Source organism: Acromyrmex echinatior, chromosome 8 (genome assembly GCF_024713525.1).
Source record: "Acromyrmex echinatior isolate Ae372 chromosome 8, ASM2471352v2, whole genome shotgun sequence".
Lineage (NCBI taxonomy): Eukaryota > Metazoa > Arthropoda > Insecta > Hymenoptera > Formicidae > Acromyrmex > Acromyrmex echinatior.
Genome location: NC_141859.1, coordinates 1,779,380 through 1,805,485, shown reverse-complemented (window position 1 = coordinate 1,805,485; position 26,106 = coordinate 1,779,380). Strand labels below are relative to the sequence as shown.

General features: G+C 33.6%; 2 protein-coding genes and 1 long non-coding RNA gene across 8 annotated transcripts in view; 2 read left to right on the top strand and 1 right to left on the bottom strand.

Annotated features, from left to right (window-relative positions):
* Positions 1–26,106, top strand: part of Nrx-1 (neurexin 1) — a 235,051-nt gene that overhangs the window by 18,734 nt on the left and 190,211 nt on the right. The gene's annotated exons all lie outside the window — the stretch shown is intronic.
* Positions 1–26,106, bottom strand: part of LOC105150793 (uncharacterized) — a 160,542-nt gene that overhangs the window by 73,338 nt on the left and 61,098 nt on the right. The gene's annotated exons all lie outside the window — the stretch shown is intronic.
* LOC147908670 (uncharacterized) lies at positions 15–22,670 on the top strand. Its single transcript, XR_015546023.1, has 2 exons — positions 15–7,850; positions 8,434–22,670. It is a non-coding gene; the product is annotated as an uncharacterized LOC147908670 (long non-coding RNA).

The window sequence follows — 26,106 nt, the reverse complement described above, 5'->3', positions numbered from 1 at the left end:
TTATTCCTTCCCTAATGCGCGCATTGTACGTCGCGTAACGCAGTTACGTATATTATACAGCGGTATGCAAACGGTACCAAACCGTCCTCTCTATCTCTGTTATCTCCTCTCGTCTCCTTCGTATTTCGTTCCTTGTCACTACATCTCGTGGAAGTCGAGTCTCTCTTAATCATGCAGCGGTGCGTATACATCCGTGGAAATTTACGTATTACGAGCTGTTGTGCCGCAATCGCGGCATGACAACGGCAAATCCGCAGAAAGGGCAAAGAAAGGGATCGAAGAAAAGAGAGAAAGAAAATATATATAAAAATAGTATTAAAAATAGTACGTTTACTTCAATATAGAGATTCAGCTATAGATGTTATTTTCTTTTATGTATATAATTTAAGATTTTTTAAAATAAATATCATTAAAATTTAACTTTAAATTACAATTAAGTCAACATGCGTTTATAATTAAAAAAAACTACGCGCTAAAAAAATACGTTGTGTTTGCCTTAGTTTGCATGAAAAGTCTGTCTGCTAGATATTTTCTTTGATAATTTAAGAATTTTTTAAATAAATATTATTATACACAATTTAGTTTTAAATTACAATTAAAATAACGTTCATTTTATATTTAATATAAAATTTATTTCTAATCTCAAAGTTAATAAAAATATAATTAACATATTTAATTTTCTGCATTCTGACGTGGAAAAATTTACCTACTGTGAAATGGATATTAGATTCTAGATGGAAAAAAAATAATGACAAAATTATAACGTATGTCATAAATTAATAAAAATTATGTAGCAATTTTGTAGGAGTATCTCAAGACGTAATGTATAATGCATAATTCTGTTGATCTCGCAAGCTTCTAAATATAATGTATAATGTATTACGTAATCCTAATTTTTGGGTCATGAAACTTTATATGCGGAGCAGAGTGCAAAGTTGCTAAAACAAAATTCGATGAAATATTTATTAAAAAGTTTAACATCCAGGTTTTTTCCAAACTCACAAAACATATGCTGCAGTAGCGAGGAAGTGAGCAGAAGCGAGAGAGGATTTTCGAACACGTTGCGACAGCTGCCTACACATCGTTTGCTCGAATAAAAAAATCTTTCACTGTTAGAACCCAGTGCTTACATTCCCTTTGTCGAATCGACATCGGCGATGTCGCATCGTCCGAGACGGCGGAAGCCATTATACGCGTTTTCCAGCTCACTCGTAATCGCGTTACAAGGTTCCTCGGGAGCAGTAACGTTAACGCGATCGATCGCGCCAAGTGAATCGCGTCGTTCTCGAAGGGGTCTCGAATTATTCGTCGTCTATGTCGAAAGTGGGGCGCGAGCAAAGTCGAGAATCGTTAGGAGAAATGAAAATAAATTGCCTGGCTGGGTGGGTTCTAAGTAGGCCGTTGGCGATTTGAGTACGATCGGGGAAATGGTGCACGATAAAAATGCACGGTGTTTGTTACGTCGTTAGACGAAATCGACTTTATTCTCTCATTAGATTAATATATGTAAATTCTTCCATTCGTCTGTTTCCCTATTTAAACAACAAAAAAAAGAAGCAGTGCCTTATCGTCAAAATAATTAGTCCTCTTATGATAATGAATTTTCAAAAGATCTAAAAAAAGTAGAACTGAATCTGACCCGATGCTGTTTGGTTCATTTTTTATTTAATTTTATGTATTATATAAAATAGATAAAAAGAAGTAAATATATAAAGCAGAGACATTTTTTTAAATTTTGCAAATTATATAATTAAATGACTTATTATTAAATATTATATTGTTTAATTAAATAGCGCATATCTTACTGCACTGACTCCTATAATCTCTTTTTCGAGTACTTTATTTTAAATAATATATATTGTGTCATGAAATCTTCCTTTATTAAATAGCGATATGAATGTTGTAAAGTATACGAATCTAACCCGCCTTACTAAAAAAGGATTAATATAAATATAATAGGATATTCCACAGGAAAGGTAGCCCTTTTCAGTATTTCCACGAAAACCACCTACAATATATAAGGAAAGTCTTAATGTCGCGCGTATAATGTAAACTGGTGACAATAAATTGCGAAATTGCTGTCTCGTTTGTTCGCTGGGATAGAAAACAGAGAAAGACTCGAGATATTTGATATCCCTTTTCTCGCTGTAATCTCGTCGAATTTCAAAGTCGAGGACAGTTAGTGAAACTAGGAAAAAAAATCTCGGTTATTTTTTTAACTTCTTACACGCAACTCAGGGAGATGGATGTCGCGAATAGCTTTCCGAGAAAAGTTAAAATGCAAGAGCAAGCCATCGATATTGAAGATATTGAATATCCATAGATTATGCTTTGTTTAAAAGACATGGGCTACAAGCTTCTTTATTTCATGGATGAGTTCGTGGACTGGCTTATATAATGCAATTTTTGAAATCTTATTCTGTTTCCACTGCAGAAATCGAACATCGAGAAACATAAAATAAATACATTTGTCCGAAGAAATATGTCAATTTTCTTGCTGTACACATACACATCAAGAAAATTCATTTATAATAAATTATCGAATAAAGATTTATGTTTATATTTTTTTGCACGCGTACATCATAACATTCTCTTTAAGAATTCTTCTTTAAAATGAAACATAATGCCTTAATTAATAAAGATACTAATGAAAGAAAAAAAAATTAATAACAATTGCCCTTGGAGCACTTTTCCCTACTTCAATTAATTGAATATATTAATTCCCCCTTTATTATAGCTGACTTTGTTTATAGATCAACTTTCTTTGCCACAGGTTTCCATGGAATTCATGTTACCATTGGAACTTTATTTTTATTAATCTGTCTAATCCGTCTCTATAAAATACACTTTTTATCTCATCATTTTGGCTTTAAAGCAGCATCATGATATTGACATTTTGTAGATGTAGTTTTTTTTTATTCCTGTTTATCTCTATTTATTGATGAAGATTTTAATAAAAACTTGTAAACATAACTTAAAAAAGAACATAAAAATAAAATTATAATATATGCCATTAATTAATAAAAAATATTTCTCCTTTTTTTTTATTAAGGCGAAATCGACAATTTTCCTTTAAAAGAGAACGTCAAGAAAAATAATAATTTATCGCAAATTTCCAATTTTTCATTATTTACATTATGACTAAAAAAATATTACGCTGATATTTATTTGGATATTAATTGAAAAATATCATGTTTTCATCTATATTTTCCTAAACTTGTCTTATGAAAAGGTTTTTATTTCTAATCTGTAACCATCACATGCATATTCGTAATATTAATATATTTTTGTTGAAAAAAATTCTCAGTTAATAAAAAAAAATATTCTTATACTTTTACTTCTATCTACGCAAAGAAGAACAATTTTATCTATCGTACTGTATTTAGGCATGTGCACATTTTTAAGTTATATTTATTATGAATCATTTTATGGGTACTTATAAATGATAAAATAATGAATAAAAGCTCGTAAGAGTATCGAAATAATGAAGCTTATCGAAAAACTCGAGTGCATTGAAAGTAATAAGCTATTTTCTATCGTGAACTTTTCAATAATAAGAAAGTCTTTAATGCTGGCTGCCTTTTCTGTGTTTAAATATTCATTCATGCTCGGTGGAGAGCCCCCCGGGAGAAGGGGGGACTCCACTGAGCTTTCAGTAATTTAGCGAATCGATTTAATTCCCATCTCCGAAAGATAAATAATCTCGCGAGATTATTGTTCGCTCGATGAAATTGTCAAATATTAAACCCAATCCTCATATAATACGAGATTCTCTCGTAAAGCTCCAGACTGCATGTCTTATCGAGATCTCATGGGACAAATAAAAACTCGCGTGCGCGTTAAATAATATAGTAATACACTCGGATATCAATTTTATAGTTGACACCCGTGTCATGATCTTCTTTACGTTATTTCTGAAGAATTATAGATACAAAGATTATCGTGGACAAAGCCGTTTCTGTAATCGATTGGCGTATAAGTCTCTTTTCCAGCTAAGCAGCCGTTCATGATCTATCACTTAATGGGAGACCCGAAATCACAGGTTTGCGTTTCCTTTTTGTCGTTCTTTTTCTTTTGGCCTATAAAGCGCGATCACGAAAGAAGAGATGTACTATGGATGAGAAAATCGAATATCGATACGAAATTCTCCATTCAAGCCTATCCTAGTAAGAAATGTGCGATTTTATATATTGGCCTGAAATATAGTTGGTTTAAGATTCCGCGATTATCACGAGCTGATCTTAACGGGTCTCCAAGAATATCGTAATACAATTAGGAAAAAATTATTCCGTTATCAATTTGCGTTATCAATTATATTGTTGTCGTATAAATATTTCTTTTTCTTATACACGCGATGTTACTGAAATCATAAATCATCTATACATTTCTTCATCGTACTGATATTGACGTACTTTTTCTAACTACAAATGATAGAAATTATGAAATAAAACGTTCGATAAAAAAATTAATAAAAAACTTGGTCACGTTTTATGTTAAGAACGTTAATTCATTATTAGCTGAAATTAATATAAAATTACATAGAAATTTTATATGTACATATATTTTATAATAACGAGTTTAAAACAGTGAAAAAATTCAAAGCGATATTTTACATATTATTAAGTTATACTTCTCGTATAATTTACAGAAGTTTTCAATAATATTTATTCATTTCAATAATAATTAAATGCAAGTCTATCATTCAATTTAATTCATTATTAAACTGCGTTTAATTTTCTTATACTTGTGTATTAATAATACATTGATTTTATATATAACATCACGATTTTAACACGAAAGATATAACGGGTGTAACGAGTTTTTCTGTTTTTCGCGAAAGTTATTTCTATATTATCATTCTGCAAAATATGCCCACTGATGGTCGATGCAGCAGAATGACTTTGAAATTCAATTTGCGAGCCGGCGGCAATGGCGGCATTTTAAAATGGCACTTCAAAGTGGACACGTAATATCCGTTGGATCGATTAACAGTATACACATTTTATATATGTACATATGTATACATATATACAAGTATATAATATAAATATATAATATGCATGTATGATATATATACATGTATATATATATATATATATATATATATATATATATAGAAATATATAAGAAAATTGGATATATCACGTAACATCACTCACTTTAAACAAGTTGGTTCAAGACTATCGTGACTGCCTTTTGCGTAATCATCGAACCACTGACTAGCGTGTCACGATAGCTTATTGATCAAAATAATATCTGCGGATGTTACATAGGTAAGTGTATGTATCGTATTCGATTAATTCAATGGTAATTCGATAATATTTATATCCTTTCTCTTCTATTTTATGACAGAAAATAGAACATTTTATTCACCTACTTGTGGTTAGGTATACGACATCAAATGTTTTTCTCTATTAGTCTACTTAATGCATGATAGTGAAAAATCTCAAAATCTCTTCCTAAGTTTCTTCATAAAGTCTTTTACTACGAAAATTCGACTTGACATGGATTAAAGAATAGTCTCAACCATGTTGACCTGATTTCGTGTTAAAAATAAGAAGGTCCACTGGAATATGCGAAACTTTAGAAGATGACGGATACGCGAGGAAAATCTCTGGATCATTCATAAATCACTTAGCTATCAGACCGCTCCATTTTGTCACCGATGCGATCGGCTCTCCGTTCACTCTAGATTGAGATGAATCTCAAGGTGGCGCAAATTAAATTCGTGCTTCATTATTCATCGTAGACGGTGGTGCGGCTCCATTAAAAACATATTAGAGCCGTTCCGCGTACGCAAGCGCCAGTGGAGGAGATCTCGTTGGACAGATCTCTATAGAAAGCGACAAATTCATTAGCGCGTAATCGTCGATTCTTCTTTTTAACTCGCTAAAAGTAGCGCGTTTGTCATTTCATTCGCGTCGGTTTTCTTCGGCGGTGAAATAAGTGACCATTTGCCGCCAATACACGAGAATATATTGCATGTTGTACGTGCGTTCGATTAAACAAATGAACAGAAAGGTTTTTCTACTTCAATTAGCATGAATCTGCGCGAATCGATGAACCGATAATATATGCAGAGAAAAAAAAAATAAAATTAAATCATACACAGATTTACAATCTGCAAGATTGAGGTGAATCGTTCTGCCGATTTCGTGTCGTGCCATTTCTTTAACCCCAGTCGTCACATCGTGCAGTTTTTTTTGTGAGAAATACGGATGCAATCTCTCGCAATCAGAAGCGCAATTAAGGTACCGTCCTCAATCATTTGATTTGCAAGGAGTGATAAAATGAAAATAGGAAATATACGCGCGTCATCACATTTTACAGCGTTATATTAAGATCGAAGCAGAGATACAACACACACACAATTAAGAGATCCATGACAATATTTGACAAATTAACGTGTCAGTTTTAACGCACCTCCGTGATTTTTCATTTTAACGCCTCTACCAGAGTCATTTATCAAATCGTAATTGGACAAAAATCGATAAGAGGTAAAGTGAGAAATATGAAACTCGTGCTCGTATTTTTTTTATATAGATATACACGAGAAAAACAAAAAGTTAAACAAAAAAAAAATAAAATTGAGCAATTAAGATATGTATCACTTCTTCTGCGATCAAAAAGTTCCTTTTTTTTTATCAAATAGATGTTGTTAATAAAGAAACATGAGTGTAGCTTTCAGTCTTAATACTACAAATGTTAGTAATAATTCTAACGGAAGAGGATAAGACATGTACATCATGTGTGCAAATGCGACTGCGAGTTTACAGAGAGTCGAGGCTGATTCTACAAGGCGTTTGCGCTATTTCAACAGCCGCTAACCGCTATTTCATTAGTGCGCATTCGGTGATATATGCGTGCGTTTGTGAGTCTGAGGGGAACGTATTAATTAAGGCACACGGAGAACTTAAACGCACTCGAGGCCCAATCAGTCGAAATTATGCATTCCATTAATAAGGAGTTGAAATTTCAGCGACTCGTTCATTACGAATACGAGAAACAAACGATATGTATATTAAGCTTGCCTTTGTTAAGATTAGACCTTTGACGCGAACGATTGCGCATTAAATGAAAGTGTAGATGCTTTGTACGAAAGATACAATATGTAATATATAATACTTAATAGGATTCGTCTTGCACTGGTCCTCAATTCGTGGTAATGCCGAATTTAGAAGATGTAACAGGAAATATTATACTGTTATAATTATTAACGAGTAGTCGATATCATTGCTTGAATTATTTCTGCAATTTGTGTTAATCTGTGTCCTTAATCCAAAAGTAATATGACAAATTATGAAAATCGACGGAAAATTAAACTAAGCAGAAAGCCGATTAATTACAATCAAGTAAGGATTAATAATTCACGCGTGTGAGAATTAATAATTTCTTTAATATTTAAAATTTATTGATAATTAATAATATTAATTGATCATTAGAATGTAATACATATTTAAGGAACTAAAAAAATATTGTGAGCAATAAAAATTCATATTACCTCTTTAATGTAAAAATTAATAGTGTAACATGAATTTGATATTACAATTCTCGATTTCAATTAATCTCGAGAATGCTTATTGTACGATTATTGGGATATTTTATATATTTTTACTTATATCAGATTAAAATTAATTTATCAAAAATTGTAGCATCTTTTATTCTGTTGCCTATTATATTCTGCAAATACTTTATTATTTTTCTATCTCTACCTCTACTTCCTGTATTATATAATTCGGATTTCTTGTCATGATTTATCCGCGTCTCATCCTTCGCATGTGCCAAGGAGAATACTATCACCGGTGCTTTATGCAAACCACGACCACCGGATCCTCAGCATAATGTGCCTTGTAAGCTTGTCTACGGTTGTCTTGCCTCTTATAGAAAATGGTGGTTAGACGTTGTATTTGTTCTCCTCTGTAGGATAGGCATTTCTTGCACTTCCGACGTTACAGTCTCAAAGACACCGTCGTGTTTCTCGAACTGTCGTGCTTTCCGACGAATGATCGTAGCTGAGTGATCGCGAGTGAATAGCTGTAAGCGCGATGTCTTATTATATGTCGAGTTGATTGTGCACGGTGTGCGAAGTTAGTATGAATTGTCCGCGAAGCGAACAGGGACGGTCGCTTCACCGTCGACGAGAGATCTTCCATTCAATGTTAATTTATAGCTTCTTCAGAAAGAAGTATTTTTTTTACGGGAGAATAGAATAAATTATTTTTAACCTAATTTATGTACCGTAAATGTCTAATTCTAACTATGAGAGTGGATGTTCATCTAGTTAACGACTTCATTATCGAAATTCACTTTTTTAATTATCGAGGAATTTTTTCATTATCTATAAGCGCAGCACTGCATTATCCAGCCGGTACAGCCGGAAAAAATAGGTGCATTGTTTTAACCCGTGTCAAGACCTGTGATATTCAAATACAGCTCTGTCGAATCGGAGGGCCATTCTCTGAAGATTTACCGCGGCGAGACTCGGGCGGACGAGTAAGGAACCGCAGAGTGGTGCGACGCGGTGGAGTGAAGGGACGTGATGATTCCACTTCGTGGGTTAAGGACACTGAAATGGAGGACCAAGACAGTGGACCCGCGACAATGGGACCGTCAAGCAATTGTGCAGCCATACCTCTTCGTAGGAGTTCGCGAGATCGATAGAGAACAGGTCGCCTTTCATCGAAAGGAGATCCATCGTTGAATATCGCATTGCCCATCGCGCTATTATACAGAACCGAATAGTCTGAGGCAGCTTCGTGATCTCCGCATGCACCGCGAGTTCGAGTTTGACGTACTTGAAATTAACGTCGTGTCGCTCGTATGTAAAATGCAAAGCAGAATGTGTCGGAAAGTTCCCGCGTGTTCTAGACGACGTTATTCTCTTAAATGCATACCGTACAGTGAGTTGCAAATTTATACGAGGAGATCTACATTCTTTGGTGATTCACGATTTTCCATTTCGCCAGTCATCAACGCTCAGTTAGCGAGGAAGGAGAGAAAGGGGACTGGAACCGTCGCAAATGCAATTATCGTACTTTTACTCGAAAAAAATATTCTTATTTCATACTTGCTCCGCTTAATATTTGTTACAGAGTGTCCTCAAAAGAAACATTTACAAATAACTTTTTTTTATTAATTAATTTTTCAAGAAACTTTTTTTGTTATAGTATTTTAAATCGCGAATTTTAGGATGTCCTGTATAATATAGTAAATCTATTTTTGTGTGTGCGGTTTTTATATTTTAAAGATCGATATCATTTGGCAAGTAGTTTCCTATTGAGAGTGCAAAAATTACGTACGCCTTGCTTATTATACTTGGCACTTTTCGAGTTAAGCGCACCTTATTATCGCTTTAAGAGAAAGCCGGAGATTTTCGCTCTTCCTCTCCTTTCTCTACAAACGGACCTGCCTCTCGAGAATTACTTAGAATCGAATCGTTGCATTTATCTCTGCTTTGTGAGATAATTCCCTCTTCGAGGCTTCCTTGTATCGTTTTGCTCTTTATCCCGCGATCTTTGTTCTCTTACTGAATGAACATTCAGCTGAATGCTGCAAGTTGTCAGCGTCTAACAGTCATTGTAATGATACGGCTTGTTGACAGAATTGAAAGGCTTTGTAATAAACGATGTATTCTCATCGAAGTTTTGTTACGCCAAGAATGTTAAAACTTTTTACAAAGATGTTATTATTACTTATCATTTATGTAAATATCGAGTAATATGAAATAAAAAATTATAATGTTTTAAGCATTAATTACAAAATGTTATAAAAAAAACGTGAAAATATGTAATGAGATATTATGTTTTTAATAAATTTCAGCGCTCATGTATAAATTTTAGAAAAATTTTATAGGAAATATTTTATATTAATCTTAGCCCTTAAACGGTTTTTTACGGTTTTTTCCGTATAGTGGCTTTCTTTTTCCAAGCTTTTTCTATTGCTTACAACTTTTTTAAATATTTTATTTAATATGTATATATTTGCTTGGTATTATTACTTAAAGGTTGACGTTTCTATTAAAAAATTTTTACAATATATTTATTCTTATAAAAGTTGTAACCAATCTAATTGGATTGGCGATGCCAATACTCAGCGTCTTATTTCCAGTGTGGCGTGTAAGGGTTGAAATTCACTTTGATATAATTTTTTATCTAGTAAATTTACATGATATAGTGGCGGATATTATCGATGTATTTCTCGCAAACGCAAAGGCAAATGCAAAATGATACCGTAACTCTATTAATGTTGCGTTCCAAGTCATCCTATGACTCTCTTTCAAGCGGAAACGCAGCGAAGAGGTGCCTTGCAGAAGCGCCTTGCAGAGGTAGATCGAAGTGAAAAGGAGATAAGCAAGTTAAGACGAAGAAGAACATCTATCCAGGAATGGTGGAAAAAAAGAAAGATAGGAGAGTGCCTCTTCTTCGTAGACGTCGGTTCCTTTATACCATCCAACTACTCCTCCTCCATCGGGTCGTCCCGCTTGCACTCGCTCCATTGTCTTCAGAGCACCGCAAAAGGGTTCCCAAACACGCCCCATCCCGGCCAACGTCTACTCCGTCTACTCTTCCAACATCTCCCCGCCTTCTCCTCCAGGGCCCAAGATGAAAATAGGTTGATGCTTGAGAGAGATCCGAGGAGGTCGCGCGCGGGTTGGAGGAGGTCGTAGGTCGTCGAAAAGTCGCGAGCTTTCAGCGACGTGTATTGTATGTATGTGTGCGTGTGTGCATGTATGTATGTGCGAACATGCCGCTTGTGGATTATCATCGTACCGCCATTTTAACGCTTGTCATACTTGCGTTGATGTATGCCGTTGCCTTAAACTTCTCCGAAATAAAATGGATGGTGATTTCTTTTTGGTGTACCTCACGTTGCAGCAATTAAACTTGTGAAATAATATTTATAAAGACTAATTTATTATTTTTTTGCAGTTAATATTTATATAATATTTACATCTTTTCATGTACATACCTTTTCATGTATTCGAAAGACTCAAAGTGACAGCTATGTTGACAGTTATATTTCTTTACTTCAAAAACGACACAACTAAAAAAAACGGATATTAAAAAAAAAACCATTGTTATAATTCAAAAAGGATGACTTTTAAGAATTGTGAAACGAAAATGACAAATATGACAGTTGATGTTAAAAATTCTTTTTGCTGATATTATTTGATTAGTTATTAATTTTAATAAATTAATAAATAACTTTCCCCTTTTCTAAGAAACTTAATTTTTTGTTGTGTCATTTTTGAAGTAAGAAAATGTTATACGAGTATAAGTTTCCATATTAAGAAAATTGTAACTCATTTGAAAATATAGGAACTAGTTAAATTATAAAGTATATTGGTACATATAATTACGATTGCGTATAATACATTAATACATAGCTGTCTAAGAAGACGAGATATGAAAATCTAGCACTTACAGAAAAGTGAAAACTTTATTCACCTATAAGAATATAAAGTAATGAGAAGAACGTGGCGAAATTGAAAAGTGTAGCTGCACCATCTTATGCTGAAAATCTTTCTCTCTCTCTCTCTCTCTCTCTCTCTCTCTCTCTCTCTCTCTCTTTCTCTCAAGAAGGAATTCAAGTCAGCCAGAATTCGCGGAAAGGGCGACGGATATACGTCCGTTAGTTCGATTGTGCCGGTGGAACTTCTCGGATATGAATTACTGACCCGTGCATAAATGGACGTTATGAATTCTTCCAAGGAATATTCTTCGGAATCGAGGCATGGCGAGGAATCGCCGTGGCGCGTCGTATAGAGGAAATCGAGTATGAGCCGAAGGTGTGCGCCGATGGCATTGAGGTACCCCCGCGAATAAGGGGTGAGCTTTTCTATCTCGAGATCGAGAGGAAATCTTCGAATCGTCGAAGACGAGGAAGATTGCCACCTTTCCAAGAAGGGAATCGGCAGGAGAGGTAAGGCAATGGTTGCACACCCCTCATTGAGACCCGTCGATGAAAATCGCGCGATTTACCCGACCGCCATACCTCCGCAGAATAATGGATAACGTCTGGAATCTTCCTCTCACAATATTCGCTCTTCGTGCTCAAGAGGAATAATCAGACGTATCTGAATGCGCCGGCGCATTGATTCGGTCATCTGACCGATTGAGCGTTTTATCGACTTTCATTTCTTTCAAGGATTAACAATCCTTTAAATAAAAAATTGCCAAAAAGTAAAATACCTTGAACATATCTGCGATGGAAAAAAAAGTAAAAGTAAAAGTTTAATTCTTTATATGGATAATGAGATCAATTCATCTTTTGCGAGAATCTTTCCTTGAATCTTTTCTTGAAATATATTCCATCCATTCGGAAGAATAGTTGGATAGAATAAAGAAGTCGTCCTCTGTCTGTCGCTGTCATCTTTTTGTTCTTTCTCGCGTGTACTCGTCTTCTTAACTCGCTTATCTCCTTTTCTATTCGATCTGTTCCGTTCACAAAGGGATTCGCGCTTCTTCCGTTTCCCTGTTGCACGCTCTTCCAAATCTTCTATTCTACCTCACGATGTATCGATTCTTTTTCGTTTTTATCATTCTTTTATCTGTCATGATCAAAGAAGTTTTCGAGGTTCTCTTGGGGACTTCCGCGCATTTTGCTACGTCGAGATAGCGAATATTTAATATCGTTACTAGATATCCATAGATAAATAAGTATGATCGATGAAGAATGGAACAAGTTAGATTTCATCTCAGTTTGGTTGAAAATATTTGACGAAAAGACTAAACGCAATAAAATACCTTTTTTTATTTGTGTTTTCTTTTAAATATGTATGTATAACACATCCTAAAGCATTAGCGAAAATATAAAAATTTCATAGATTATTCTATTTTATGTCTGAGTATTTATATAAAATTTGAATTTCAATTCTCTTATTAATTCAGAAGTTATTTAATTTTTTGTTTTAATTCTCATATAAAATCTTGTTTTACGTAATACTTATTTGCAAATGAAAAGATCATCGCATTACGAATTAAATCAATTTTTTTGTATATAATAAATTTCTAATAAAAATTCGTACAAAAGTTTATTTGGATCCACTTACTTGTTTAAAAATCTTTACCTAAAACTAAAAAAATTATGATCATTTCGATGCATAAAGTCACTATAAGCCAAATTATTTGTTTTGTTTCTTTGCAATTAATTTTAAAGCATATTTACAACAAAATTTTTTGCTAATATTAGCTAATGTTATGTGTATTATTTAACTATAAATTTTCTAAAATTTCTTGTATTTCAAAAAATGTTTAGAGAAAGAAGATCAACATCTTTATCTTAAAATTATGCGTAGCGAAGAGCTATGAAAGATATTAAATGCATGCATCACATTATAGGATTAGAATTGGTATTACGGTGATAGTCTCGTAACAAATAATACGCTCGCGATTATATCGTTCCAGCATATTATTTTGTATAGGCTACAACATCTATATATTATGAAGTTAAATCGATTATGCGACGCTTTGAGCAAGGTATTATTTCATCAACACGAACTAAACGCTCGTCGTTATTGTACTTGCATGGAAGACCATGTCAAAGGCGACGAGGGCGATCACCTTAATTAAGCGGTTACTGGATTGGAGCGATAATACCTAGGACATATAACTATGTATCAATGCATCAATACCTTCCCATGTAGCGTGAGCGATGGTACAGCGAAAACGGACTACATCAAAGAAAACCCCATAACAATATCTAATTAACGTCATCTTTGCGTGCAATGCAGGCGAGAAACCCAAATCTCCTCATCTGTTTGCAATTTTGCAGCGTGAAATTTATCTGATATTTACTACAATATTTGCGCGCAATCAGATAAAACATTTTGTATCCTTTGCCGCTGAAAGATGGACGAGTTATGCGAAGTAAATTATGTAAGTAAGCTCCCTAATTAATATAACAAGCTTTCTGATTAATTAAAAAATAATACCTTGTTTTTTTTTTTTCACGGTAATTTTTTCCTGACCCGAGGTGTTTTAGTTTCTCTCTGTAATGAAATACAGTTTGCGTCTGCGTTAGATACACACTAGGCTAGCTTACTCGTATATTTTCTCTAGCGTAACAATCTAAAAGTATACGGAAAAATGTTTGTATACGAAACAATTTTGCTGAAATATCTAAAAATTTAGTTACAAATACAAATCTGAAAATAATTTTGTTAAAATAATTATATCTCACTCTTAGACATTAATGACAATGCTGCGGAAAGTTTTAACATTTTAATTAAAATTTGAGCGTCCTACGTAATTATTCTGATTTAAACAAAATTATTTTCAAATTTGTATCTAGATACTTTAGCAAACCCATTCTTTCAATGTATGTTCTAAATTCTAATAATTTATTTTTCTCACCATCTTTCTACTTATTTATCAAATTCTTATTTTCACACATTAGACAGTCTTCCCATCGCTTATCGACATTCCCAATATCGTTGAAAGAATTCACCATGTCGGTTGTAAGGACGGTTCTAAGACCACACTATGCTGTTTCCCGCCCTTATCGGTACGCTAAGTCCCATTCAGCCGTTTTCTTTCAGCGCGTCAAGCCGAGCCAAGTTTCGCGAAGAAAGGAAACTGGGTGCGAGCAGCGACAGCAACGTCGGGAAACTTTCAATTACGTTCGCATAGCGTGTCGGTGTATTTCGATACCCTTCTGGTTCTCCAGCTCGAAGTCCCTTAAGCCCCTATCCCCGAGGGATCAGGTCCATCTGATTACCGGTAATAGGGTTGTGTTTTAAGCCACCTCCGTAGTCACGCGGGGGAGGTGGAAGGAAGTGCGAGGGAAACGCAGTCTTTCTTGCTCAATAAGTCTCGGGGAGAGTGCACTGTTCTTTTTCTCGCGTTCAGCGGATGAAATTCCAATCTAGTTATACGCGCGATATCGATCACGAAGCGTGACGAAAGACGATTTAGCGTCGGAGCGATGTTGCCCCGGATTATACATGCATATCGAAGCCACGTTAGGTAATGATCATTTTAGTTTTAACAACTCGCTCCGCCTTTTGCGTTACTCTGCACATAGATTGCAAAATGTGTAACGTGTAATTTTTTTACAGTCAATACTCATTTAATATGGTTTATTTATGTCGCCTAAAAAAAAAACATTTTTCCAACATATATCTACTGATTATTGCGATTATATTAAAATACCACGTTGCCTTGATAATCGAATTGATAAGATGCTCCTAAGGGATGAAGGAGATTCAGATTCGAACCTTGAGATGATATCTTTCGTAATAAATTCTTTTTACAGTGTTTTAAAAATTAATTTAAAAATTAAAAATACGAATTAATTCCAACACCTAATAGATTGTCAATTTAATTTGTGATATTATATATCCCAGCACTATTTAAATTGGAAATTGTAAAATTCACAAAAAGATTAGGCACCAAGATCTGCTTTATCTCTATATGACCTTCTTCTTATTTGTGCCATGTGCAAAATTTCTAATATATGAATGGATGTAGAGCAAAGATATAAAAAGATATTACGAGCGTGAAGAGACTAAAAGCAATTACTCTTATTCAATCCTGTACCAAATTACACTTCGAGCCTATAGCGCCGGATCTGCTGACGTTAGCCAAAAACTTGCATCGCGCCGGCGAATAGCCAATAAATAAACTGGTTTTCAATTAATTTCATCGACGCGTTTGTGACTCATGATCGCCTATTCGTTCACGTTGATGCTGACTTACATTCTATATTAACATAAACTTCCGTGTCTCTTTTACGTATTTTTATATCGCAGGTAGATTTGACATCTTTAGCTCCTATTTGACATTTTACATGAATTTCCAACTATGACAAAATTTGATATCCAATTTAATAAAAATACGAACTCTGGAAAATCCATTAATTTATACCAATCTCTTGGAGTGACAGTACCTAAAAATATATAAATCCACACATTACATTTTGAATTATCTCTGCTTTTATTTTAATTCTTATTCAATTCTATTCTGCACTGTATTGGTAATCATACAATATTTTGTTTTATATGTAATGTAAATGTACAGGTATGATATATCGTAGAATAATACAGAATATTATAATACAAGTTTCAAATTTCATACCTGAGTGAACTAGTTGAAACTTCACGAATAACCCCATTTCGGGAAATGTAAAATATAGATTGGAAATAATTCTCACAAGGAATAATTAAAAATTTTTAATATATAATATACTTTTTGTATGCACAAGAATATTTTCTCTTTTCTAGAGATAAAACTTGTTGATAAAACTCACACAGTGTTGCCGAAATATCTAAAAATTTAGCAAAATCCAGATTTAAAAACAATTTTTTTACACCATCACAATAATTATGTAGGAAATATAAGTATTATATAATGAACAATATCGCAAAAAATTTTGATATTCTAACAACCAATATGAGTATCCCACACGTGATTATTTTAATAAATTCAACAAAATTATTTTCAAATCTCTATATCTAGCTAAATTATTGATACTAGGAAAATTTTTTCCGTGCAGCTTCAGCGAAATATTGAAATCATTTTTCATCGAAAATAATGATCGCACTCCTTATATTACGTTTTAGTTGCATCCTTTTGAGAACAGAAATACTAGAAGTATTATAATACAAGATGTGCTGTCAGTATATATGCAATAGTGCGACGCGGTTTGCGAGCAAATATGTACTTCAGAACAGACAGTCGACGTAGGGCTTTATGACGTACCAAGGACTGACATTGCTGGTTTGTTACATTCAGCGGTTGGCTCGTTAAAGATTTAATTCTAATAGTTACGAAGTCCTTTAAAATCTGCTCTCACTCTACGAAAGTGAGTGATGATGTGAAAAGTCGAGTTTTTAAGGCTCGCTAAAAAGACATTTTTATTATATCGATTGTCAGATTTTTAACACGTTAACCGCGCATATAAACAAATATAATTATATATACAATATTTCATTTAACATACTTATCTAAAATATCTTGTAAATCAAATTATTTATTTCGCAAGCTAAGTTACATCATCAAAACTTTTTAGCGTATTATATTAAACAATTCTAATTTCGAAGTAATACAAGTAACACAGAAAAACAATGACAGTATGATACCTATAGTTTGCCACAAAGAATACGGTTCGATTAATTGTGCTAATGAGACGAGCTATGAATATGTTCATTTCAGACGTGTATGGAATAACTGTTTACGTAGCGCAACTATAATGCATATTCCACATTAATGTAGGTCTGCATAACATTGCGTATTAAATGACTCTGAAATTGCCTGCGGATTAACGCGGAGATAATGACCCTATTCGCGACTTAATCCGCAAAATGTCTTATAACTGCGATAACTTCTCGACGTCACATCGTATTTATCGTAGTCGCTCGGACTCCTCGCGCTCACGTGAAAAACACCCGTAAACGGAGTTTAGGGCAGCTCGTTTTTCGCGTAACGGGTTTTCCCCAGGGAAAATAGCTTCCTTAAGCGCGTTATGCTGTAATTTCGCAGCAACGTTTTCGTCCTTATTCTCATCTCGCGACATTTCACGCCGCTTCGGTGAGGAACGACGACGCCAGATTATCCGTAAACCATTTTATCAGGAGACACGTTTACTTCTACGAGAGACGATCCTCGCAGGGCGAAAATTCATGGTGTGCAACCACCGCCGATTCTTTTCGTCTATACCGCTGAGTCTGGAGCTTGCTGAAATTGAATCGCGTAATTAACTGCGAAGAATCGGTGAGAAAGTCGCCGTAGCTTATCACGAGCTTTCCTTGTTGGCGTTCCTTGTTAGCGGCCGCAACGAAAAACACGGGGCGTTATTAACACGACGGATTTACGGATATCCTGGAAATATTGTCCTTGTCAATATCCGCTACGTTGGAAGTGCATTTTCCCGATGAGCTCGCTTGAGAACTTTTTGCTTCTTTAGCGTCGCGACGGAGTAGAAATTACTACGGTCTCGGTTTCACCGGAAATAAAAAGATCGCGAACACGACGACGTATACCCGGTGTTGCGAAATTGTGTGTGTGTGTGTGTGCGTGTGTGTAGTACAGTGGAGACGGTAACAGGTGGGGCAATGCGGCGAAAATCGTTGGCGCAATTCCAAAGCGGTTTTTACGTCCCCTTTTCGCTGCCAAAAATGATTACACGGCCGGAAGGAGAGATATCAGCTTTGCTCGTTGTTTCTAAGCCCATTCTTAATTATCGTTTATCGAGATCTGGCAATCCATTGTCCGAATAAAAAGAATTTTATCAGTCTTTATAGATAATATCCAGTATCATACTATAATTCAGTAGAATTTCCATTTTTCCCTATCTAAAATACCTCGTCTGAAATATCAAGTTATTTTATTGTATAAATTTTAAATGGCTAATGATTCTTTTTGCTACTTTTGTCAAATCACTGATAAAGACAAAAGTTGCAATAATTTTTAATAACAAGAATGACTTTTTTTCTTCAAGAAAGCAGAAGGCGAAGTATAATCCTCATTATGTATAATAAGTGATATTATATTATAATCATCGTTCAATGCGTCCCTCTGAGGAAATATACCGTACCGTGATTTATAAAACGTTCATGGATGTGAGATAAATTAACTTACATAAACGTTGCGTTCAACAAATTTGCGGTAATAATTACGGTACGATCAGGCAGGGACAAGCTTATCAAAGGAATCGTTCGTGGCCGAATTAGTATAGGAAATGTTACCGCACATCAATACAAAGGCGAGTTACTCGCTCGATCATACGCTACCAACTACCGCCGACGGCTTTGCTGCTAGTGCACGATTTGCATGTAGAGTACGAATGGAGCTCGGTAGATGAGTATACGACCGTTCATGTATCTGCATACGATTATGCGGCTACGTGTTGCTTTAACTGCCGACAACATCACAGTGTCTGCTTACCGCTGGTGCGTCAGTCCAAAAACCGTGAGTTATTAAACACTACAAATACCAGCCAAGGTGTTTTATTTTCACGATGGAATTTCAGATGTGAGATCATATTTCTTTTTTCCCCAGTAAAATACATTCTTTATTTTTCATACTTTAATGAATAATTTCTTCATTAAAAAATATTTTACTTTCTAATTTTATTCATTACGAGAGCCTAGGATTAGAGTTTAAACTTTTTTTTACCTCTCCCGCTTCGTGAATGTTATAATCAAGAAAACTAATATTGCGGTTCACCAGATATTATCCTTAACGACGAGGAAAAAACATCACACATCCTGAGAATTAAATTGAATTACTTAATTCAACGGCAGCGTTTTGCTCTGCATAATGCAGTTGTCGATTCGATGCACGTATACCTATTAATACTTACAGCGGTTCTCTAGGCGAATTCTCTGCATAGGCAATGGTTAATGCTGTGTGATCGGTCGACGATTGCGCTTTTCTGTTTGCGTTCGCATTACATTACGTACATTAATAGTCCAAGCGTGATTTTGTAGTCGAGTGCGTCAGCATTTCGCAAATCGTACCACGTCGAGCACCAATAGAACGCGTGACAATATCAGCGAAAAGCTCTTCGCGATAAGTGAGAAAGTATGTTCGCGGGATATCAAATACGCGTGTTTCCACCATACAGGACCGTTCAATGCGAGGAACGACCGACCGATTTTTTTTTGTCTTTTTAACGTACTTTGTCGCCGATGCATGTTACCTGTGATATCAATCGCATAAATAATGTAGCTTGCACTTTGGATGCGCTCTCAAGATCAAAACTTTTCTCTTTTTTCTAAAAGCACAAGACAAGGCCGAAATATTAGCTTTTTAGTAAAGTAAACTGTATTTCGCGGAATTTATTTCACGCTCGACATTTTCATGTACATCTATGTATATATGATTTAAAAATAGTTTAAAAATAATTCTTTATTTGTATTTCCATTTTACAATTGTATTTTTATTTAAAAAAAAAAGTGAGAAAAAGAAAAATAAAAGGTTTTACTTTTATTTTATATTTTCATTTTATTTCAAGTATTCCTTAATAATTGTTACGATTAAAAATATAAAAAGTATTTTTACTTGCTAACCAAATTATTGCAACAATTTATATTAGCCACATTCACGGATACAAATATTGTTTACAATCGACAGACTGTTACATTTCATTACTTATCTCCATAAATAATTAACATAACATGTTTCCGTTTAAATGAAGTTAATTGAAATTTCATTAATTCTTTATTTTTTTTAATGTCTGTAAAGAATTTAAAATGATAAAGAATAATCACTTAGCTGTAATTTTAATTTAGTATCTCTTTTAATTTAATACCGCTGTTTAAGCACGTACATAAAATTTAAATTATTTAATTATCACAAGTTATCACGTATAAATATCGAGCACATAGTAGTGTAGAGTTCGTCGACATTTTAATTTGCGCATTAAATGATTTTATTCAGTTGATAATCGACAGTACCGATGATGCTTGTGTTTGTAGTTACAGACAACATTGTTTCATGTCAGATGTCAGTTGCCACTCACAATCAGAATTTAATTTATGAAATATGACGCATGCATTCGGGTTGGCCTGTGCATCTGCTGTCCCGAACTATAAATAATTTTACGCGAATACGTATAAATGTTCCGATCTCGACATTGCTATCGACAAAAAATTTTATACTAATTATTATGTCCGTTATTATTATTACTTTTTTCTCGTTACGCAAACAATGCACTGTATATTTATAATGCGTTGACAGAGCACATATAAATTTAATCACATCGAGCCTATTAATTTTCTGTTTTGTATTGATGTTACTGATGAATTATTAACTATCCATTAACCAGTTCAATCAGTACTATCAATTTCAATTATTTTGGGAATAACTGGTTTATTGGATACGTGATCCTTTTACATCACAAATCTCCCCTCCACCCACCCCCCCTCCCGTTTCTATCTATATTCTATCTATAAATATCTATATTATAAAATGTCACGTAATCAAATTAGATATAAAACTGTACAGAATTATGAGACACTCAAGAAACAAATCGCAGCGATCTTTAGTTTATCTCGGTCCCTGAGAAGCAGAACATAGCGCGTCTCGCATGCGGCAGCATGTTAATATGAATGAACAGTGAGGACAGCGGGAGATCCGTAGGCTCTCCTCTCTTTATGCAGATGTGAGATATGAAGTTTTAATTAAAGGAATTTATGAGTCGCGCCGCGACGTTTAACAGTGTCACGGAAGTCATCTCTCGTTTTCCCTGCTCGTTTTATTCCTCCTCTTCAGCTTCCCACTGTGATATCAGATGCTCATTTTATGTCATTATGAACATTCATGATATATTTTAGATCTACTGCATATAGAAAAGAATCTGCTAATAGCTATGTCGAATGAAATAATTTCAACCAAATATTCAGCTAATGTAAGTAAAAATAATTTTCCTAAATATTTAGAAAATATTACCAAACATAGTAATATAATCGACTTTTCGAAAAATAAAGTTATTTTTGATCACATTTGATTGAAATCGAACATTTGATTGAAATTATAATATTTCAACATCTCGTAATTATTACCCTTTTTTAGTGTGTTAAAGCATGCAATGATTCTCAGAGCGAATATTCGCGCAACGCGGATGTATAATTATGTATAAAATGCTTTCGTAATGAATATCAATATCTCATTAAAAATTAGCAATTTGGTGTTATAATACTATGTAACATATATGACAAATATTCAATTCGAATTATACATATATAGGTATATTAAAATTTTACATCGCGTAATTGATCAAATTGTAAATTAATATTTTCTCAAGTTGTCAAGAGAGAGAATTTTATACATTTGCCTAGTTGGCAGAAATAAGCGCAAAAATTTTTTCTTGCGTATTTTGAAAGAGCATAAATAGCGCATTATTATAATTTATTCATTAAGATTTGGTTAAGTAGGAGGGCCAGGCAGAGTTTTATAGATACCTTTGATTTTTCAAAATTAAGTTTCACTGCAAATAGAAGTTACTTTCGATTCTATTACGAAACAATGATAAAAAGCAAATTGGATTTAACTTATTATATTTTCTACCATTTGAAAGAAACTTTGCGGTAACATATTTTATGACATTTATTTACAGAAAGAAGTACAAAAGATATTAATATATAACTATCTTCCAGATTCAAATTTCTTTGTAAATTAATATAATCTCAAAACAAAAATATAATATAATGACGAAACTATGTCGATTTACTTTTTCGCTTTTGTTTTAGTATTTTTGCTTTTGTTTTACCAAACGCATTTCTCAATGGATAGTCATGTGGCATGATGTTCTGACAGGATGCGGGGGTATACTCTGCTGGCTTGTCAGGCGTAAGAGCGTGGGTCTTCTAGTGAATGTCTACGAGGCATAACAAGGATACGGACTGGAAGGAAAGTGGGCGTGAAGCAGACTTTGATGTAGAGAGGGAGGATTTCGCGGTTGGCTTGGATAAAGCAGGAATAATCACTGTTCTCTCATGTGGCATTTTTGAGCTAGATCTTCTGAATTTAAATATCACTTTACGTTTATTTTTCTTTTTATCGTATAAATATTTTTAAACTCAATTATATTTATATTTGCTAAATATATTCAAGTATTTTAAGTTTTTTTTTATATTCAATATCTATGAATAATTTGTTGTGCGTACTTCTACACAGACTTTACACGACACCCTTAACATTACGTGCGGTGCTTTATTATATTTATTATATTACTTAAAAAATAAATGAACAATTTTTTTACGCATATTATTCTTTTTTACTGGATATCATTGCGATTAGAGATATACGATAATCAGATTTGGCCTCGTTTACTCTGCAAAATTTTCAAGAGAAATGTTCAAAATGTGCAAAAAATAAGCAGAGCTTCGATAAAGACAACAATAAAATAATAAGCTAAATCATAATTTTTAAAATTAATTCAAGTAAATACAGTGAATAATTTGAATGATGTGATGCTCGCGATATTTAACTACGAGTAATTTCTGTAATGTATATTTTCGCAATGCAAGCGAGTTCTTCCTAATTATCACTGTCCATCGCGATAATAAATATGCTTTTGTAGATATTGAGCGAATTTCTGAATCTCGACATGACCTCGCTATTATATCGAACAAATCGAAGAATCGATCATGCATATGACATGTAATATCCGTTTTTTATTTTTGCGGACTTCAGAAGCTTTCAAAAATCGCAAAAAATGATTGCGTTATCACCACGTTCAGTGGAGGATAACCGATCCAATGATTTGACGAGATCTCTCCGCTGAGTGACACATCGGTTAATATTCGATATAAAGAATTTTCATGATGGAAGAAAAGAGAGAGAGAGAGAGAGAGAGAGACAGATACTCTAGATTTTTCAGACTGCTAGTGATCTTCTTGGCAACAAATTAACAATAATTTCCATTTTTCAAATCTTTGCACAACGCAAATATTATGCTAAATATTTTCACATTAATTGACGTTCATCAGTATTCTTTATTGCACGAGATCAAGATACGCGAAATGTAATCTACATTTGAATTAAGCAGCAATGCGAAGGATTTGGCAGATGGCGGAAAGAACAAAGAAAAGAGTCTCTCATGAATTCGTAGTATAAGGACGCAAAAGTTTAATTCAAGTAAAATTCAAGGGACGAATAAATGTAATTTAAATTGCCGTCTGGCAGCCAATGGTATGTTTCAGGGTGCTGGTTTCTAGAAAAAAAAAAATAGTGAAATAATGAAGTTATTATTTTTTGGCCACGCAGTTCAACATTTTATATAGAACCAAAAGAATCACACAAAGGATCAAAATTTATTTGTTTTCGAATTTGAAATGGATTAATTTGAAAGGAGGTGCAGAGATACAAGAAGACATTGAATGCTCGGAAAACTTAAGCGATCTCACCATGAAACTTGCTCCATAAAGATTCCTCTCAAAACTTTCTTATTGCCGTATAAAAACTCAGAACTGTCGCGAAAGAGAGACGAGCTAGATGCAAGATGTGGTTAATATACAGTCGTCTGGTTTTGATTTATAAGATGCAAACCAGACAAGATAAATACGTGATACGTGCCAGTCGCGAAATTTATTTGGTAAATAAATGACAAATGGATTTTTATTAAAACTACCGATGATACTTTAAAAATGGAACATAAATAGCCGACTTGTAGCTTTATTCCTCTCCTTGGATCTTATTCTATCTCCTTGGTAGATCTATCTTAGTCGCGTATTGCAACTTGCATAGAGAAAATAGAAAGCTAGTAATGGTATTCATCAATCACTTTAAATAGATTGACACGGTATGATAAAAAGACGATAAATCCGATACATTTTTGCAAAAGCATGAACAAATATATTACTTTATTATAGGATTGATTTATAGGATTTATAGGATAATTTGATTTTAAAAAAAGTAGAATAGAACTGAGCTCTCTATGTATAAATAATGTAATATTGATAATTGCGTTCTGAAGACATGAATGACCGAATTTTACAATCAAGTCCAGTTGGCTGGAAATGAAGAATCTGGAATAGGAAGGCTGATCTAAACTCGAGATTACATCGCAGATGGATTGCGTTGGAAAAACGAGCGCAGTTACGTCTTCTAGAAATCGATTGGCAGGCGAGGGGAATGAGAATTCCAGCGACGACTCCAGAATATAATGTAAGGAGAACCGCAGCGGTCTGGTAATGGGATGATTTAATCTGTGGTCGATGGTACGAGACGAGGAAACTGGTGTGACCAATGATATTGGATGGGGAATACTCGGCTTCCTATTCTCCAACCGCCGTATATCGACAACGTGATATTTGATATCTTTCGTCCTGTCAAGATGCGAATTAAGAATCCTGACAGTTATTACTATCAATATCTTTTACAAAGAATTGAAATACGAATAACAAAACTGTTAAAATCATTGGAAAATACACGGGAAAAATGGTTTTATTAAAACATCTAAAAATAGATGGATAAAGATAATTTTTTCATCTAAAAATAATTTTTCGGATTGTCAAAATAATTGTGTAGAACATTCAAAATGATTGATAAAATGTCAAAACTTTTGCAACATTGTATATTATACTTGAATTTTCTACATAGTTATTTTGGTTCAATAAAATTATCAGATCTGTATCTCTAGTTGATTTTTTTAGATATTTCAGCAAAACCGTCATTTCTACACACACATATATATATATATATACATACATATATATATATATATATATATATATATATATATATATATGTATACGTACGTTATTTTTAATATCTTTTATAGTTTAAACTTTGTCAGAAATCGTACTACGATTTTTTCACTGATATTGGAGGATTTGTATTTAAAAAAAATATAGTCTCTCTCTCTCTCTCTCTCTGACTTTTTAAGTAGCACTTTTTAGTGTTAAAAAAGCGAGAAATTTTCATGGACAGAACGGTTCTGCTAAAGTATTTAAAAATTTAGCTAGATAATCTGAAAATAATATTTTATTGAATTATCAAAATAATTATGTAGAATGTTTAAAGCTAGTTGCTATTAGGTGTTGGAATTAATTCGTAGCGTTTTACAAGTGATGGGAAGTACTTTCATTAATGTATTTTTTAATGCTCATGTGAAATAAATAACATTCTTTCATTAAAAACGCTACGAATTAATTCCAACACCTAATAGAATGTCAAAATTTTGTGCAGTATTGCCCATCATGGTTGAGCTTTCTACATAAATATTTTGATGGTCCAACAAAATTATTTTCAGACTTGTGTCGCGCGAGCTGTATTTCTATATATTTTAACAAAATTTTTCTTTCCATGTATTAATTCACTATTTTTAAACAAGTGTTTTAACATAATTATATAACAATATTCTTGGAGAATAATTTGTATAACGTTACACTGAATTCCGTTACATAAATTGTTTCTAAAATTAATACAACATGCTATTGCTATTCTTTTCTCTCTCTCTCTCTCTCTCTTTCTCTCTCTCTCTCTCTCTCTCCCATCTAAAGAAAACATTCAAAAAAACAAAGAATATTTTATAATTAAATCTGTCAAATTAATTTTCTTTAAATTTGAATTTTTGCACACTTAATATAATATATTATAAAAAAGTTAATTACATACACACACACACACACACACACACACACACACACACACACACATA